The sequence below is a fragment of the Lycium barbarum genome, chromosome 3 (genome assembly GCF_019175385.1).
Source record: "Lycium barbarum isolate Lr01 chromosome 3, ASM1917538v2, whole genome shotgun sequence".
NCBI lineage: Eukaryota > Viridiplantae > Streptophyta > Magnoliopsida > Solanales > Solanaceae > Lycium > Lycium barbarum.
The window spans coordinates 131379574-131400598 of NC_083339.1; the positions used below are offsets into that span (position 1 = coordinate 131379574).

At 33.2% G+C, this 21025-nt stretch overlaps 2 pseudogenes; both read right to left on the minus strand.

Moving 5' to 3' along the window:
- Positions 1-571: 571 nt before the first annotated feature.
- LOC132634187 (cytochrome P450 71A4-like) lies at positions 572-3119 on the minus strand (annotated as a pseudogene).
- Positions 3120-18791: 15672 nt separating this feature from the next.
- LOC132634188 (cytochrome P450 71A3-like) lies at positions 18792-20799 on the minus strand (annotated as a pseudogene).
- Positions 20800-21025: the final 226 nt, after the last annotated feature.

Consider the following 21025-nt stretch of genomic DNA (forward strand, 5'->3'; position numbering starts at 1 on the left):
AATGAAAAATTGAACTTTTGTACTAGCCTTGCCAACGCTAGCTCAATTACCGTCAGGGGCGGATCTATGTAGGACTGTGGGGGTGCCACGCCACCTCCACGCGTCGGTTGAAACTTTGCTTATATATATATATATATGTATCACAATTCTTATAAATATAACCCGTGCCACCCAGAGGACAAATTGAGTTTGTGGTGCCAGTGGTTAAAAGCCATGTTTTTCTCTCCAAGGACGCAGGATCGATTCCCCCCTGTTGCCCTGGCTTCTTCAAAATTTTAATTAGATCCGTTGTTGTTTCTTATATTTAATTTTACATGTTATTTTATTTTTATTTAAATGATTTAATAAATACAAGAGAAAAGGGTATGTTTAGTCTTGGTTCGCGCTAATTTAGAAAAGAAATCTTCTTTATGTTATAGGAGTAATAATTATGCTCGTAAACTTGAGTTGTTCTATATAATACTTGGAATAATAGTTGGTTATGCAAATCGAAAAGATAAATAACTCGAATCGCAACTCACATTTGATCCAACTGAACAAATGTTTACTCTATTTGGACCATGTAAATTGCAATACGTCTACAGCAGAGTGGCACCCAGAACCTCTAAATCCTGGATCCGCCTCTGATCACCGCAATAGCAAAAGTACTTCCTGGGCAGCCCCTTCTGCCAGCTCCGAAGGGAATCAACTCAAACTTTAGGCCTTTGACATCAATATCGCTATTTAAGAATCTCTCAAGCCGATACTCCTCTGGATTTTCCCACAATAACTGGTCTCTTCCATTGATTCTCGAGGAACTAGTAGTGGATTCGGTGGATGAAGCATGAGGCTTTCCTTTATAACTGCTCTCAGATATTGCACATGAGTATTTTTTAAGTCATCCTCTGTTATCTCCAATTTTCCTTGAGCTAATTGTCGCACTTCATTCTGTAATGTTTCCATTGTTCTTCGCTGCCTCAAAAGCTCCGTCATTGTCCAATCTAGAGTGGTATATATTGTATCCGTACCCGCACCAAACGTATCCTATGAAAGAAAATTAACACGAAATCAAATGACAAATTGCGTTTTTAAGCTCCATTTACTCCCACACACTCTCCAACATTTGAATTATAGCCACTAACCATGGGGGCTATGACACATAAAAGCACAGGTGGTGTGCACCATTGCTTTACTTCGCGAATAAAATTTAAAATATTATACATTTGCGACATGTTCGTACAAAAAAAATTAATAATACATTTTAATACTATTCTACATTCATTGAATTAAACTTCTGAATTAGATCAGTATCTTACAAGCGGAAGTGCAAAGGAGTCCCTAAAAGAAAAAAATTAAAACAAAAGATGCACGGGGAGGAAACCCTTTACCATTTGAATGGCCTGTCACAAATTTTGTAAAGTATTACAAGATTAATCGTAAACTAGGTTCTAGGCAAAATGCATGTGAGTTTCAATTTTTCTTTTAATTAAACGTTCAACTTGATCTGCCTAGATCAATAAGGGATGAAGGGTAAAAACTTACCACACCGGGTGTTTATATCAAACCAATGAATGTATAACGTGTGTTTGAATATTTGTAACTATCACTTAATCATGATTGATCAATGTATATATTCACTTCATTAAATCACTTAACCTGTGTGTGTAAGTATTTACCGGTGATAGATTGTTACGTCAGATTAAATAATTAATGCGCAGAAAATACGAGATTCGTACCAAGAGGATAGCTTTTAATGAATCCCTTTGAACAGGAAAGCCAGTTTCTTTTCCATTTTGAATTTCTAGCAAAACGTCCACCAAGTCTTTAGCTTCACCCGCACTGTATTCACCTTTGTTGTTCCTACTAATGTGTTCTTCAATCACACTCTCCAAAAATGCATCCAACTCTTTAGCTACTTTCTCCACTTTGGTGTCCAAACCAGTGATTTTATTGACCCATTCAAGCCATGGAATATAATCCCTAATGTTAAAAGAACCTATAAGTTCAACTAGTTTTTCTAGGATGGTCTTAGCATCTATTCCGCTTTCCCCTTCATTATATTTCCTCCCTAAGGCCACTCTGCTAATTATGTTATTAGTCAGAGAATATAAACTATCGGTCAAATCTATCACTGAACTCAAAGAATCACACTCTTGCCTGATTTTTGCAATCACCTTCGATATTTCTTCTTCTCTGACATCACGAAAAGATTGAACTCTTTTATTGCTGAGAAGGTGAAGCACAATAATACTTCTAACTTGCCTCCAATATTCACCAGAACTAAAGGCTACGTCCTTGGAGCGATATAAGAGTCTATCAACGATGCTGGATTTAGGTCTGCTTGACCAGACGAGATCGTGAGTTTTCATGATATCACGAGCAGCATCAACAGAGGAAGCAACGAGCATTGGCTTACTTCCCAAGTGAAGGAGCATGACTGGACCATGTTTTTGTGATAGTTTATGGAGAGAACGGTGAGGATGTGACCCAAGTTGATGTAAATTTCCTATGATCGGAAGCTTTCTTGGAGATGGTGGTGACTTTTTTGGATTGTTGAAATTAGTAATCAAACATTGATGGGCGATGAAAATGAAAACAAGCAGAGGAATTAGAACAGAATACCAAGGGAGATCCATCTTTTTGTTGGAGCGATGAGTAACGAGATGCAATAAAATCAAGATTTGGTTGTGGCTTCAAGTTAGTAACAGTAACGAGTTAATTAAATTATTGATCCTACTGTATAGACGCCAACTTGCAAATCTGCCCCATGAATACGTCGTTTATTACAATAATATTTGTTGTGAGTTTTTGGTAGATTTTCTTTTCACATGGAAAGAGTTGGATTGTGACGGTATTTTGCCATTATATTATTGCATTTCGGGATTATGATCAAACACATCACTCACTTTTTTATTGTTTCTGATCTTCAAAATATCTAAAGAAAAGATTTTTATGATCTGGACCAGTTTCATAAAGTATTAATATAGTGATATGCACCACTTTCTTGAAGAAATTAGTGACATCGATCACTTCTTCAGTGTGTTTATGTAGGTGACCGTTTTAAATAAATTAGTCTATATAGGAAGAAAAAAAGAAACATTACAAATATTCAAACTGATTTTCATCTATAAATATCATGTCTAAACTCGAAAGTAATCAAATCTCTTCTTAGGTGAACCTTGAAAGTAATTATAGTTAACTTTCAAAATAAATAAATGAATAAAAAGATGCAGGAGCACTGAATTGCAAATCTACCCGCGTAAACATAATTTGCTTACCTCTCGCGAGAGTGGCAAGTATCTGCAGTATTTAGGTAGCAATTTGATTCAAAAAATTTATAATGTCTTCTTCTGATACCACTCTCTTTGCACTGTCATTGATGCACCAAATCTTTAAAATATCATATATTATTGATAAGAAAAAGCCCACTAAACCGGCAACGTATGAAAAAGAAATGCAAATCACAGTGTTGCTAGGAGTTCATAATTTCCTATCCAATTCAAGCAAAGAGGTGTTTTCTATTAAAAGATGCCACCATAGAAAAAATAAATATTCTTGTAACAAAAGACGCAAAATACTTCACATGTCACAAAATAAAATATATGCCACATTTTCACTTCCTACTTAAGAGACAAATGCAGATTCTGATTTCCAAGAGTCCGAGTTAGTCTTGAATGAATCGATCTCATAACTTAAATGGATAGCATAACCATGCTACATCCTTGGGCCAAAAAGAATCAAAAACAAAAATTTAAAATACTGAAATATAATAGTACTACTATTTAAAAGTGGAATAAAAAAAACGATAAAACTCTTAAATACTGTATTAAATTGTGAATAGATAATAATCACATATGCCTTCATCCTGCAGTCAGAACTCAGACTCAAAGACTGACGACAACTTCAGAGCTTTTGTTGTTGATCATTTGCTTAAGTAAAGAAAGTTAGGAAAAGAAAATAACTGAGACCAATAAAATTAAACCCAAGTAAAAGAATTACACGATAATACTGGATCTTCTTGAAAGCTTCAGTCCTCGGGAAGCAATATGGATAAAGAACATAAAGAAAAATCTCAAGTTGAATAGTACTTAACAAAGAAAACAGGATGGATTTCTTCACAGCATGCACATTTATATGCAGAAACAAACGAAAGTTATCATTTTATTTCCTGACCTGCCATTTGAAAGTGAAGGATGAAGTAAAACGCAAGTTCTATTGGTGTTGTTACAGTACCGCAGAAGATGGAGAATGACAATACAATGTTATAAAGAAATTTGTCAAAATTAGGGGAAAAATAGAACTAAAATAGAGTATGTATATTTTGGGGTAAAATATATAACAAAAACAGAGTATGACTTGTATGTAAATCATAGAAAGGCGCTTCCATAATGGCTTCATAGTTATTTCCTTTGTGGCTCTCAGGTTCTGAATCGTCGGGTCTGCAGATTTGCACTCGGGAATAAACAATCAAGAAGTTTATATACATATGGAGACCAAATATGGAATAATATTAAGCCGTCTAAGTACGTACCTGAATTAAAAAAAATAGATATCTGGAATCTGGTGATTGGTGAAGACGAATAGATTTTCTGTAGAGTAAGTTTAAAGAACACCTTCAGGGGGGAAAAATGTTAAAGAACACCAATCATAATCTATTTTGATAAACAAAAGAATTATTACGAGAAATGAATTATTTATGTCAAGTGGCAACTGATAAGGATGCCTTTTTTCCATATCCTCTGATCTCCCCTTACGAAATGTAATAATAGCTTAAAAACTAATACAATCAAGTTTGACGTTGTTTAGCCTCAAGTTGGTCACAAGAAGAGAGAGTGAACAGAATGACTTAACTGACTTCTTCGCCTCATCGAAGCAAACACCATATCTCTATCTTTTTTAGACGGAGTTTGATCTTTTGTTACTGCAGTATCGGGTACTAAGGGGGAAACAAAATGAATGTAACGTTTTGATAGTCTGGACTCTAGTAACCGTTGGGGTCTTTTGGTTTGGGCTAGTAAACGTTGTGGCTTTTGGTTGGACTCCCTCTGACGATTGTTAGTAGTAATTAATGAATTTTATGTAATTTAAAATGAGTGGAAAATCCTAAAATTTGAGAAAAAAATAAATAAGAATGGTGGCCGTAGAGAGTGTCACATCACCGAGCCTATACCCTCTCTTTATATATAAAATAGATAGATAGAAAAGCATGAGATTTTAAACAAATAATGCAGATGCATTTAGTTGGACATCGTTAAACCACCAGATGGGGACCCTAGACCCAGTTTTCTTCCTATGGAAAATCTGGGAACTTTCTTGAAGAAATTAGTGACATCGACCACTTCTTATTTTAGAAATAGAAAAACATGAGATTTTAAACAAATAATGCAGATGCATTTAGTTGGACATCGTTAAGCCACCAGATGGGACCCTGGATCCAGTTTTCTTCCTATGGAAAATTTGGGTTCTGCTTCTATGAAATTGAAATCAGGATCCATCTTGTCGTCCAGATATTCTAACTATAACCCTCAGTAAGGAGTTGATGATTGTAACCAATCTGGGTGGATTATTAATGAAAAGAATGCATCTTGAACGTAAGAAAACATAGTTCTAAGATCTCATATTTCCAATAACCCTTTTTTATACTAGTCACTGGGAATGTGCGTTGCACGTTTCTCCTTAAATTAATATTTAATACAAAATTCATATTGGAAATGATAAATTTTAAAAGGTACATATATTTTTTTAACTTTCTTTGAGCTATAAAAGAAAAATCAAAATATCCAAAAAAGTAACAACTCATAAATTGAAATTAGCAAATCTCGCAAACTTCATACTACTTTAATTTAAAGACAAATACATACTCGAACGTATATAAGGGAGAATACCAAATTTTATAGTCCTCGCATGAATTTTTTAATTTCTTTTTACCCCTAATTAAAGTTTTTATTACTTTGTGAACTCTTACAAATTTTGGTAAATTTTGAGAAACTTAAGGGCTTTTTTATGCCACTAAAGATGATGATGTCATGGAAAAGATTAGTTATCCCCATAAAATATGCTTATACATATTTGAGTCTTTTATGAGAAATATATTAAATTTGTTTAAAATTATATTTTTCCTTAAGAATTTATTATAGACACTTAAAGAATAGAATTATCATGTCAATCAAATTCTATAATATAGGCTTAATTATTGAATTAAAATATTATTTTTATAATACTATTTATTATTTGTTGATGTTAATTACCAATTATCATTTGATATTTAAAAAATTTATTCGTCTGGTTATAGATAAAGTTTTTTATTTTCTCCTGTAATTTTGTGTCGTACATGCTGGCAAAAATAAGTAATTAATAAAAATTTCACTTAAGGTAAGACTAGGTTTTTAAATCAAAAGAATAAATACAAATAGACTATCATTGTTAAATATACTTAAAAATGAATTGAAATTGTAAATTATAGTCCGAAGTACGTTAGTTAATTGATTAAATTTTTCGTGCACACGCTTTCAACATATTACTTATCTAATAAATTACTATATTAAAAGAGAAACTATAAAATATTATAGTTATAAAAACACTGTAGTTTAAGAAACCAAACAGTAATAATACTAAACAATTGCAAAAAGTGGAGTATATTTTTTACCTTTTTAATATTAAAATATTTTGCAAAATACCGTATAATCAAAGACAAAATAGTTAAATTGAACATGAAAAAGATATTATAATGTGAATTTCATAAAATGATTTATTAAATTAAGAAAAAGATGATATTTTTTAATATGCATCTTTTGGAAGGAAAATGAAAGCTTAAAGTAAGAACAATTTAATTTTATGAACTTTTCAATATGTTTTTCGTGTGTTATATTTGAGAAAACATCTACAAAAATACCTTGTAATATCAAGGGTTTTAATTATTTATATTTATTTATAAGTTAACTTTATTGATTTCTGACATTAATTGAATATTGTAATACTTTTTGATAAAAATCAAGTAACTTTAATTCAAAAACAAATGAAATTAATTTAACATATGAAAAGCCGAATTTGGATCATCGGAGATTTTAGTCTAAAAATATTTAAGTAAAATAGCAATTAGAAAGGCCAATGTTTGATTTTTTTTTTAAAATCTAATATATAAACTAAAAAAATGTTTTCCCTTAACTTTCGGATAGAAGTCTATTGAAAGTATCAAATTGATGTTAGAAAAACAAAGAAACAATAGCAGGAATTTTTTTACAAAATATCTATTAATTGAATTTTGTAAGATAAGCCCGGACCAAATGACACTAGTATATAAATATATGCATATAATAAAAATATTTACATGCATATAATAAAAATATTTACTTTGTTTTATTAACATTTCTGCATGAAAAATAAAAACCAAACTAATACATACATTCAATCCCATCATGATTAACCTAATATGAATTTTGCTTCTTGCTTCGACTCAACCATATGAATATTTAAAAAAAAAAAAAAAAAAAGGTAAACTAAGGGAGATGATTGTATAGTAATTGTTGTAGAGCATAATCAGGAAATACAAACATCGCGTATCAAATACTCTACAAACCTAAAAATATGAAAGAATGAGCTATCAATTGTGATGCTTCATTAAGTACCTGTAATCTATATATAATATAAAGTTAGGCATAGATAAGCTGATGTGGCATCTCTCTATGGCCACCATTTCTATTTATCTTTTTTCTCCTTTTTTTTGACTTTTTATCTTAGTTTTCCTATTTATCTTATTTTAAAAAGCTCAAAATCTCTAAATACATTACCCAATTAATGAGGAAACAAAACTGAAAGTGTCTAAATGCATTGCCTATTTAGTAAGGAAGCACGTCCCTTTGTGATATCTATTAGAATTAAATAGCACATTCAAGTAAATGAAGATGAAAAGACCAACCTTTCATAAACGTTCAAATCTTCTTAATCACGTAGCACCTTCTCCTCTTCTTCTAACCGTTAGACATATGATGGCTATTCCCATGAGACTAAAAAGTCATTATTAAAATGAGTAGCAAAACATGTTGGGGTCATCCGGAAGATACTCCTTTTGGTACTATTTCAACTATCCTTCAGTCACATTATGTTCCTTCACCAAAACTAAAATATGGTTTCCTGGAAATTATACATGTAAAAGTATCTTTTTATTGCTTATAATTTAGGCTTTACATGGCCTAATTTTGTGTCATAATTGTTGCATGCGTTTTAGAGAAATTAGTTTCTTTTTCAGATTATCCTTCTTTATACATGGCTAAACTTTTAAAGAGTTTCTCTCTATGCTTTGATATCCTTCTCTTTTTTCTTTTCACTTGAACTTTTGGAATATGCTGACTATATTTTTTTCCTTTTTTAGATTTTGTATAAAAGAAAGTGATAAAATGTTGTAATCGGCAAAAATGAAATTATCTGAGGTTGTGGAGTATTTCCAAAATGTAATTGATTTCAAGTTTTGATGAAATGATGGGTGAGGAAGAGAGATAAGAAAGGAAATATAATAATCGAAGAAAAGAAAAAGAAAGAAAACCAAATAATAGATTATTTATGCATATGTAGTATCATGTTTCATACGTGCGATACCACCGTTTAAAATAAATGTGGAATAATATAATTGGCAAAATTTCTTATTTATTCTTTTATATTTGTGTACATATTTCTCATAAACATCTCATCCACATAGTAAATCTGGCACTTCTATTTTTCCTGCTTCATCTTATCACATTTATATGTTATAAAATTTAAATAGTTTCGTCATTCTACAATATCTATGAGTACACTCTTCCATTTAAAAACAAAGTCTTGAGTCCTTTATCCATAAGTAGCTGACGAATGTCAATTCCAACTCTTTTATCTAGCATCTAGAAGTGGGTCTTGGGGAAGAGACCAAAGGAAAAGTAAGATACAACTTGTATGGTGCAATGCTTGTGAACTTGAATTTAAGAGCAAAACTATTCTTGATCCTTAAGCAATTACTTACAAATTGTTCTAGTAAAACTGTTGTCATTTTAATATATTTTTTCTTTTTCTTATTCAAGTTCAAATATATTTATCAAGTGAGTTATTGTTATGAAATAATAAGTGTGGATGTCCACCACTCTAGAAATAAATTCTCACTTCCACCATGATCTCATAGGTTTAATGTAATGTCTCCCACTTCACCCATGATCTTCCCACATTCTCATATGTTGAATGTCATATTTATATCTACCCTTTTATATGCCTCTATGCACCACTATAAATAGAGGCATAGGGATTCATATTGTACACACTTGAACATACTTGGATGAATAAGAAAGCTCTCATTTCTTATCTCTCTTTATCTCTTTATTGTTCTTGCTTCACCTTTTGATACATTGTACTAACTCTTTTAGAATGATTTTATAACACGTTATCAGCACGATTCGTCTCTACTCTCTACTTTCAATTTATCCAAATGAACGGATCACATATGAAGCAAAGCAAGGAAAAAGGAAGGCCAACGGGCATGATGCTAACACAGAGATACGTTTGCCATATTTCTATACTCAATTTATGTTTTATCAAAATTAATCTATTTGCGATAGTAACTCTTTTTCCGTGGATTTTGTAAAGCCGTATATCAGATCTGGACATGTACTATGTCACTTTATGAAATGGTGGCACGAGTCTCTCATCGCTTTGGGCAACCATGAATTAACAGAGAGCTTCAACGTTATGCAATTGACTTCGGAACATAATGTGGCAATCATTTCCAACTTGTCCTCAAAATTGGTAACATGTATTGCTATTCTAATTTTTTAATCTAGTTTTTGCAGGAACTGTTCAAGAAATTTTATTACCGTTAGTTCGAGTAAGCCTCTAAAACTATTTACACCGTTAGTTCGAGTTTTGTTTCCCTCCAGGTATGTCATGTTTTTAATTAGTTGTTAAGGTTCGTTATGGTGGGAGATTCATTACGTTTGCCTATTGACCACTTCATGGAATTGTACATTTTGTGATCTCTTTTATTTGTTTTGACAAAATTTATTGCCGGGATGTAGTGCTTTTCACTGTTTAAGCCAAAGATATTTGTAACACATGAATTTACAAATGAAATATTGGAGTACAATTGGTCAATCTGTTTATCCTAACTATTAAAAAGAGCCTTACTTATGAGGTATGTATAATTTGAAAGGTCACCCAAATGAGGTATGTACACTTAACGTACATTGCAATTATGTTTTAACAATTAAATATTACTCCTTCTGCAACGGTTTCGTCTTTATAAACTTATTTTCTTAGTTGCTTTGTATACAGGTCAGGATGGAAATCGCTTTTCATTTTTGATAAATCGATCTGCCATTAAAAAAAAAAAATTCCTTGCTAAATTTGGCACTCAATGGACACACAAGAAACAAATGTTCGTATGCAGTTGGTAGTAAGTCGAGTGCAACCACTACAAGTGCAAGGCTTCGATCTAAATTGAAGTTCATCTTCTGGTGTATCAATAAGTTGGTGACTCAACTCAAAAGTTTTGATGCACAAAATATTATGCCATTGGTTGAGGGTAAGATGGTGGATGCAAGTCTCATCGCACCAAGAGGGTAAGACATCGGGTATGAGTTCCAATACACTATGATGCTAATATAAGATTTTGGGTTCAAGTCCCATCGATTTATGGCAAATACGCTTTTATATGGATAAGACGTTGGGTTTGAGTCCTAACGCACTATACTAATGACTAAGGCAAAATAATGTGTATTTGACAAAAAATTGTAAAGTCCGTCCCACTTTGATATGCTTCATTCCGTGAGGAAAGTGTGGTAGCAGTGCATAATAAGTCTAAATGAAAACAAGAGGTTAAATGAATGAACGTGGACGTGGCAAAGGACAAAATAATGCTAATCATCATTGTGATAATATAAGAGGAAGAACATTATGGGTTCTCAAAATGGTCCTTCTAGAGGTGAAGGTAATTTTTATCATCAATATGGTATGAAAGATAATTCGGCATGCGGTTGACGTGTGACCTAATTTGATAAAATTTTATAAATCCTCCATCAAAAGAAAGTAATACAATTTCAAAGTGATGTCGAGGTGGGTCTATGAATATGATAAAGACAATGGACTTATAATGCAAAATTTATGAAGCACGTATATATGATTGTAGTTCATTCCTTGAAGAGAATGTGGCTTGTGATAAGCATCATGAATGCTCGCCCATTTTTTAAAGTGAAATATGTAAAATTATGGAAAAGAACGTGTTCATGTATTATTGGATAAATACCACAACTCACCTCTACGGGAGGTTTGAGAGAAATTTTATTTTGGCATAAACGGTCATTTGATCAAGTACATTTAGTACTTCACAGTATTGTGGTATGTCTTATCATGAATTACCTAAAGGTGTATGTAAGAAATAATTCTTGCTTAAAATGGTTTTGTCCATGACCATAATGACAATTACTCCCTAAAAGAAGATGTTCACCATATGGATGATATTATGAAATATGAGGTAGTACATAATTAATTGGGAGCTCTGAAAAAGCTACTTTGGTACTACCCGGAGGAATGAAATTGTTCATAATATTGGTGTTGTAGTAAGTCTCAAAAGAAACTTTTTAAGTTTCAAAGGCATTGGCCAGATATGAATTATATTGAGATTATAAATTATGGGAAGGTTTAATGTCTTCATATTACTACAGCTATAGCGGGTAAACTAAAAGTATGTGAAATGTTGCCTGTTTTCCTCCGAATTTGTACCACATAAATACAAGCATGATGAAATCACATGCTACGGAAGTTGGCATGACCGGTTGTCCATCCCGACTCAAATGTGATGTGAAAATAATTGAGAATTCATGTGGTTATATATTGAAGAAATAAAATATTCTTCAAGAATTCTTTTGTGCTGCTTGTTCTCATGATGACAAATTGATTAATTTACCAGCTAAGGTTGGGATTTTATCGCATGTTTTTGGAACGTATAAAAGGTGATATATATATATGGGCCCAGTCACCTGCCATGTGGACCAATTTAATATCATATGGTGTTAATAGGTGCATCTATGTTGTGGCCACATGTGCATTTGGTATCAATTTGTGATTTGATTATTGCAAGATTGTTTGCTCAAATTATTATATTAAGAGCACAGTTCCAAACTATGAAAATTATGTCGATATGCTGGTTTATATCCAAGTTGGTTTAGCAGAAATTGTATGCCTCCAATTATAGTTAAACAATTGGTTATGAGAACAAATCTCCCAAAAAGAAATTTGGTTTGAGATAGGTTATTTAATATGTAGTAGCACTTGTAAGCATCAAGCCAACAAGTTATAATAAGTCCCCCTATTATTGGTTTAGGGTCAGGAACCAAATAATTCCCATCTAAGAGTTTGAATGTGCGTAAATGTATGATTTAATTGATCCACCACAATGCCCGAAGATGGGTCCCCAAATAAGGTTGGAAGGTAAATGTTAGATTTCCTAACATTAGGGGGAGGGATGATAGGCGGCTGGAAATAAAGTATATTTAATGAATTATCACTGATATGATCCTCGTTGAAAAGATAATTCAAGCTAACTGCCAGACGCATTTGCTGACCCAAAAGACAATATTATATTCCAGCTGCAAATGCTCCAATTAGAACTAAAGTCCTTGAAGGACAACGTCTATGACGATAGACCAATCGGTTCCACACATAAAACTCCTTGAAGAAGGAGAGGAGCAAATGATCAAGATGGTCATAATAATGAGGCAGGTGCTTTAAAAGAGCACCACGACATAATACTTTATAAAACCTTGGGAAAGGTTCAGGTACCTGAAATTGATGAAAAATGAAGAGATCTCGATAAATTATGTCACATTGGAACCGATATCAAATAACCGTCGACGGTTTCTTTGAAATAATGTAGCGCTCAACATTATAATGACGATGAGGATCTTGAATTCAAATCTGTCAAAGAATATGGACAGATATAATGATTGGTCAAATAAAATACTCAGTTCAAATATATTTTGTTTCACTTGGAAAAGTGATGTTTTGGACCTATAGTCCAATGACCTCAAGGTTTAATGTCAATGGGGTACAAATGAATTCTTGTGCGAAAAGTAAAATGAGAAATAAAAACCGTAAAAAATAAATTACGGCTTGTGCCTTGTGGCATAAAGATTTTTGCAAAAGTCCTAACATTATTGTATGGAGACGTATGTATTCTCCTGTGGTGGATGCAATGGGGTTTCTTATCAGTCTGGCAATATATGAAAATTTTGAATGCGTATAATTCATTGTTGTCAATATGGCTATATAGACAATGAAAGAAAATCCGTAGGGATTTAAATTGGTTTGAAGCATTTAAGGTTTACGAAAATAAAGCTTCACAAATCTTTATATAGGTTAAAGCGATTCCATTGAGTACCCCAATGGTTGTGATGTCGCTAAATATAAATAAACATCATTTTGACCTAATGATAATGATGAGTATATTGTATTGCATACTGCAAAAGAAATTATTAATATAGATTTGTTTGTCCTAACAATTATTATCAAGGTTTTGTTGGTTATGTAAATGCAGGGCATTATTTGTATTATTACATGAAATTTGGTCTTCAAGCAAGTACTGATTTGCATGTGAGGATACTGCCACACTATGACGTTTGACATGGCAGTCAATTGTTAATACTTATACAAAGCAATTCAGGAATACGTGTCTGGCTGAGATCAATAATTCAATACATTTTGCAATAATATGATGTTTATTTGGAAATGAAGATTTCAACAATATTGTACGAAGCTTGCATAGCTCAATTGAAAGAAGGATATAACAAAGGAGACAAAATACAACACATTCCTCAAAGTTCTTTTCCAGACATGATCTTCAACAGAAAGGTGAAATAGGTTTTCAACATATACGCTCGATTGATAAGTTGACGGACATGTTCACTAAAGCATTGCTAACCTTGACATTTGAGAAGCTGATATACAAGATTTGGATGTATTGTCTCCAAGAATTACGTGATACTTTAACCAGGGGGAGTATAATACGCGTTGTACTCTTTTTCCCTTAGCTGAGGTTTTGTCCCACCGGGTTTTCCTGGCAAGGTTTTTAATGAGGCAGCTAGCAACGCGTATTACGAGATATGTGTACTCTTTTTCCTTCACTAGGATTTTTTCCCACTGGGTTTTTCCTAGTAAGGTTTTAACGAGGCACGTCATTTATTAAGACATGGACATCCAAGGGGTAGTGTTATGAAATAATAAGTGTGGATGTCCACCACTCTAGAAATAAATTCCTACTTCCACCATGATCTCATAGGTTTAATGTAATGTCTCCCACTTCACCCATGATCTTCCCCACATTCTCATATGTTGAATGTCATAATTATATCTACCCTTTTATATGCCTCTATGCACCACTATAAATAGAGGCATAGGGATTCATATTGTACACACTTGAACATACTTGGATGAATAAGAAAACTCTCATCTCTTATCTCTCTTTATCTCTTTATTGTTCTTGCTTCACCTTTTGATATATTGTACTAACTCTTTTAGAATGATTTTACAATAGTTATTTTATAGTTTAACTGAAATGTTTGTCACAAACCCGTCAAACAAATTTATACGGGAAATAAATAATCATAAAGCTACTTTTATTTTTCAACCTAATGGGTATTAAAATTTGTGTTGCAATCTATGCAGTTAATCTGTGTTGGTAGTTGATTATTTCTATAATGACTATCAATTAAATTTATTGAAAACCTGTGATATACACGGGTAAAGTGGTAATAGAAACGTTGATTGGCACCTTTTCTGACCAAAGATATAATTTATCTATTTTCTCCTCCTCTTCTTCTTCTTCTTCTTCAAAATAAAAAAATAAAAACTTTTTCTCTCTTTTTTTTTTCAATTATTTTGTTTTAAGAAGTCAACTCCATGACTTCATCTCTTCATCTTCATAAATTCTACTCTTAATTAGTATTACTAATATCCAAAACTCTCAAACCTTTTCATGTTCATAACCTCCAAATTACAATATTTAATATGGAAGTTTCTGACACCTTAAATTCACACATAAAATAACACAAATTCCGTTGGGCGTGAATTCATAAAAATTCCAACGGAGTAACAATGTTAACATGGAAAGTTCTACTGATGCTTGCAACTTCATTGATATATCCTTTTCCATTTCCTTTGGTCAAATTTAAAATCTTTAAAGCACCTTTATATACCACCCCATAGCCCGGTTTTGTCCAAGTTTCTCTTAAACTGAATTTGTCATTTTTCTAATATCAATATATAGATAAATTGCAGGGGCAGAATTGAAAAGGTCGTATGAAATTATAAGAGCAAGATCAACAATAATGTTCTTATCAAGAATAATTCTCGAGAATAATAGAATATGTTGATGCATATCCGCATTGTGATTTTCATATACTAAAAAACACATGGGAGATGAAGAGGAAGATAGTCAATTATAACAAAGATTATGTATAAAGTCATCTTTGAATATCTAATATATACAGCACATGAATCATGAAAGTATAAGGAAAACTTAATCAAGAGGAAATATTGAATTTTTGACATTTTCATAACATTAGTAGAAGGAGAAAGGTTTTAACTTGATTATTTTAAGGATATAGTTATTTATTTTCTAGAGGAATAATTGAATAAGCACTGCAGATAAGGAAAAAAGGAGAATTGGAAAATAATGTTGGGATGAATACAAAGAAGGGTAAGAGAAGATTATTAAGATGGAAAGCAATATGGGAAACACGATAACGAAAAGAAGGGTATATAATCAAGAAAAATAACAAAAGGAGAATAGAAGATTTCAAAAATGTCAAAAAATAATGAGAATCTTTATTTTCGCGTTAGTGAGAATATGATCAAGCAAAAACTTTTCCTTTTCTTTTCTTATTAATAAATTTGTGAAACTGATTTTAACTTAATAATATTTGCTAGAAATCTTTAAAAAAAAAAAAAAAAGATGGAAAGGTTAAAATTGTGCGTCTTTGTCATGTCAGTGGCATATGGTTCTTGTGACATATAAAATGGGAGAGTAAAGACTAAGAAGGTCATTTGTTCGATATTGAATTTGTGAAGTTGTGTTTTTTTTATTTTTATTTTTAATTATTTGATCTCAATCTTGAAAATATAAATAGAACAACATGTAGTGTTACAGTTGGGTAATAGAGAAAAGATAAAATTTGCTTGATGAGTAAAGATTGATTTTCTTAATTAGAAAAATTTAATAATAATTATTTAGGCATTTTGTATTTTTTTTTAATGACTGCGCGAAGCGCGAACAAATTAACTAGTCGAAGATTATGGAGAAAAAGAAGTGAGTTAATAGATGAAGAGGTAGTGAGATTCTACTGTAAAGCAATTATAACCCATAAGCACAAACAAAAATCTTCAATAAAATAATGAAATAAGATGCAAATGACAAATTAGTGGAAGGGTGAGAGGTATTTATACTACTCCCTCCGGATAAAAAAAAGAGTTTACTTAGCCAGTTGCACACCCCTTAAGAAAATACTAATTCCTAGACAAAAATAGGTAATTTGACTAAACTATCCCAATTAAATAGTCATTGAGATTTGATCATATAACACTTAATAGGGGCAAATATGGAAAATAAGGTTAATTATTTCTTGATTTGCTAAGTGGACTTTTTTTTTTATCCAAGAAAAAAAAGCTAAGTGAACTCTTTTTTTGATCCGGAGGGAGTAATAAATATGTGTGAAGACGCCTAGAATTCTTTTCCAGCATGATTTAACTATGAAAGGTTTGAATATTTATGATAGTGGCTTTTAGGCTTCTCATTGTAAGTAATGGAGTAAAAATTTTAACAGAAGAACAGAAAAACGATCGTACAATAATTTTGATACTTTGTTGGCACTTTCATAGTGCAGTAAAATATATGAAAAGTCTACACATAAATGTCATTAATGGTGGAATCTCAAAGGACCTTAATAGATAAGGGAGTCGAGCTTTAAAACAGTTTGCAACACATTGAACCTGCATTAAACATTGGAGTAAACAATCCTTCATTTAAGCAAAATTTGATGCAGTAACTATGGGCAGATGAACTCCCCATTTACTCGATGTAGACAAGTAGTAACTGAAATTATCATATTACACAAGGCTTTGTTTTCATTTCTTTGGAAGGGTATGATGGCCACTCAACTTGTGATGGACATATATGTAATTCAACTTAGACTTAAGATCTTCCCACTTTTAATATAATATGATTAGGAGTGTGAGAACTCAATGTGCGTTTGAATGACTCAAAACTCTAAGGAACCAATACAAATTTTCCTTCATATGCCTACAGAGCCTATTGTGAATGCCGATCAGTTGGACAGTTATATGACTAATTTGGGGATGCAAGGCTGCCACTCCAACATTCATATCTTATTTCTATATCTTGCAATGAAGATAGCAACTACAATTGGGACGATAAAATTATAACTTACAGGTCACGTGAACTTAGTAACTCAGGGGAATCTTAGTAGCTCAGTAGGCTGGTTATCTGAGTTTTTACCTTGTTAGTGAGCGTTCGATTCCCCACAATGTAATCCCCTCCCTCATTTAAAAAAGAAAAAGAAAAAGAAAAGAAACATGGATTCAGTAACTTTTGCTCAGTAAAAAGTTTCCAAGATCCATCTTTGGTGGCCTTAGCATTGATTCCTCTTTCCCCTTTGTTATATTTCCGTCCTAAGGGTACTCTGCTAATTATGTTATTAGTCATAGTATTAAAAAGATCTCTTAAATTTATCACCAACTCGAAGAATCACACTCTTGCCTGATTTTTCCAATCATGTTCGATGTTTCTTCTTTTCTGATATCACAAAAAGATTGAACTCTTTTATTGCTAAGAAGTTATAGCGCAGCAATGCTTCTAACTTGCCTCCAGTTTTCACCACAGGGACTAAAGACCACGTCCTTGGATCCATAAAGGAATAAGCGATGCTAGACTTAGGTCGACTTGACCAGACGAGATCGTGAGTTTTCATGATATCACTAGCAACTTCAACAGAGGAAGCAATGAGCAGTGGCTTATTGCCCAAGTGAAGTAGCATATGACTGGACCATATTTTTGTGATAGTTTATGGTGAGAAGGGCGAGGATGCGACCCAAGTTGAAGCAGATTTCCTATGATTGGAAGCTTTTTGGAGATGGAGGTAAAGTAATAAAGTTCAATTTATGAAGGAACAAAATGAAGACAAACAGAGGAATTAGAAGGGAAGCTCCATGTTTGTTTTAGCAATGAGTATTGACAAGAAATTGAGAATTATATTGGTGTGTAATTAAGATATTTGGAGAGAAATATCTCTTGCATGCCAACTTGAAAACAAACGTGAAATTGCTGAAGCTCATCTTGTTGTTCGCGTATATTCAGAAAATCTTCACCACAATCTAAAGGAGAAGATCGACCCCAATTTTATGCATTATTGCATGATAAGAAAGATAACCAATTGAACTTCAACCACACAATTTGTTTCATATGATGTAAGGTCACTACATTTTCCTTTTTTCCTTTTCTTCTTGGTTAGTTACTGCCTTTTGTAATGAGAAAACTAATTACTTTTGGAGGAATTTCTTTGGCATCATGCTCCACGAATATCTATGATATCCCCCCCCCCCCCCCCCCCCCCCGGCCCAAAAAAGAAAGAGTAAGGCCACTCGACACTGCAGGGGGTATTTTTGATAGCAAATGTTATAGTTCAGGGGTATAACAGCAACACCCCATAAGCATTAAATTGACAAAATGTGAATAAGTTGGGGGAGTTTTGAGCTATTAAGTCAATTAATAAAACAAATCCACACACACCCCTAAGGGAGGGAGTTGACCAGCACACTTATTACAGATTGTGAAGTTATTAGCTGCAAGCAATGCTGGGAACCATCCAGGACTTATATTGGTGAACAAAATCAGTGTTCTTGACAGTAAGAAGTGTAATGGAGAAAGAAACTCCTAATTAGAACATGGAGTGGCAATTGCTAGCAAAGGTGATTTCCTACGAACAGCGATGCCAGTGCTTTCAATCATATCCAACTCCTCCTCTCTTACCCCTTTTGGCAGTGCAAAATTGAACTTGTGGACAACCCTTGCTAATGCTAGCTCATTCACCATTATAGCAAAAGTAATTCCTGGGCATCCCCTTCTGCCAGCTCCGAAGGGAATCAACTCAAAGTTTGGTCCTTTGACATCAATATCACTATTCAAGAATCTTTCTGGTCGGAATTCCTCTGGATTTTCCCATGACAACTGGTCTCTTCCGATTGCCCACGCATTAATAATGACTTGAGTTTTAGCAGGTATGTGATAGTCTAGCAATTTTACATCTTCAGTTGATTCTCACGGAATTAGTAGTGGAATCAGTGGATGAAGCCTAAAACTCTCCTTGATCACTGCTTTCAAATACTGCATATTTCCCAAGTCATCCTCTGTTATCTCCTCTTTCCCTTGGACTAATCCTCTCACTTCATTTTGTAATGTTTCCATGGCTCTTGGATGCCTCAAAAGCTCTGTCATTGTCCACTCTAGAGCTGTATATGCTGTATCTGTACCGGCAGCAAATGAACCCTATGTATTAAAAAGAACACAAATAATAATATTCAGAAAAAGAACAAGCCAAGCTCCACTTTTACATGCACAAGCTTTCCGACGACATTTGAATTATTGCTACTAATGCGTAGGATGTGTGTGTGTGGGGGGGGGGGGGGGGGTGGTCGATGTAGTCACATCACCATCGCTTTTTGCCTAGAAAATTAATTTCAAAGTAGAATATCTATTTATTATTTTGCAAGATATGTGGAAGCGCGATGCTTACCAAGAGGAGAGCTTTCAATGAATCCCTTTGAAGAGGAAATCTAGTTTCCTTTTCATCCTGAATTTCCAGCAAAACGTCTACGAAGTCTTTAGCTTCACCTGCCCAGTATTCTCTTTTCTTGTTCCTAATCTCGTGTTCTTCAAACACACTCTCCAAAAATGTATCCAGCTGTTTAGCCACTTTCTCCACTTTGGTGTCTAGACCAGTTATTCTATTGACCCATTCAAGCAGTGGAATATAATCCCCAATGTTAAAAGCACCTAAAAGTTCAAGAAGTTTTTCTATAGTTTCCTTAGCAGTCATGCCACTTTTATTCCCTTCATCATATTTCCTCCCTAATGCCACTCTGCTAATTATGTTATTAGTCAGAGAACTGAATAAATCTGTCACTGAACTCGACGAATCACATCCTTGCCTGATTTTTTCAATCATGTTTGACGTTTCTTCTTCTCTCACATCACGAAAAGATTGGACTCTTTTGTTGTTAAGAAGGTGAAGCATGGTGACACTTTTAATTTGCCTTCAGTATTCACCATAAGGACTAAATGTCACGTCCCTGGAGCCATAAAGTAGTTTATCAGCCATTCTAGTTTTGGGTCTGTTTAACCAGACGAGATCGTCGGTTTTCATGATATCACGAGCAGCTTCGGCAGAGGAAGCAACAAGCACTGGCTTACTTCCCAAATGAAGCATCATGACAGGACCATATGTTTCAGATAGTTTATGGAGAGAAAGGTGAGGATGTGACCCAAGTTGATGCAAAATTCCTATGATTGGAAGCTTTCATGGGGATGGTGGTAACTTCTTTTTGATGTCTGAAGTGGTAAAGAACCATTGATAAAGGAAGAAAGTGAAAACAAACAGAGGAATCAGAAAAAAATAGCAGGGAAGATCCATTTGTTTGCTGTAGCGAGGAGTATTGAGATACAACGAAATCAAGATTTGGGTACTTAGACTTGAGGCTTCAAGTTAGTAATAGTTACTAGTTGACCATTTATTGATCCACATCCACTGTAGACGCCAACTTGCAAGTTTTTCCCCATTATATTATGTTTCGTGATTATGTCTGTTTTGTCATTATATTATCTTTTGTGATCATAATCAAACAAATCACTAATTTCCTCATTCTTTCAGAGCTTCAAAATACCTAAGAAAAGATCCTTTGCATGAAATAGAAATACATATAGTGATAAGGATCACTTTCTTGAAGAAATTATATAGTGATGGGCTGA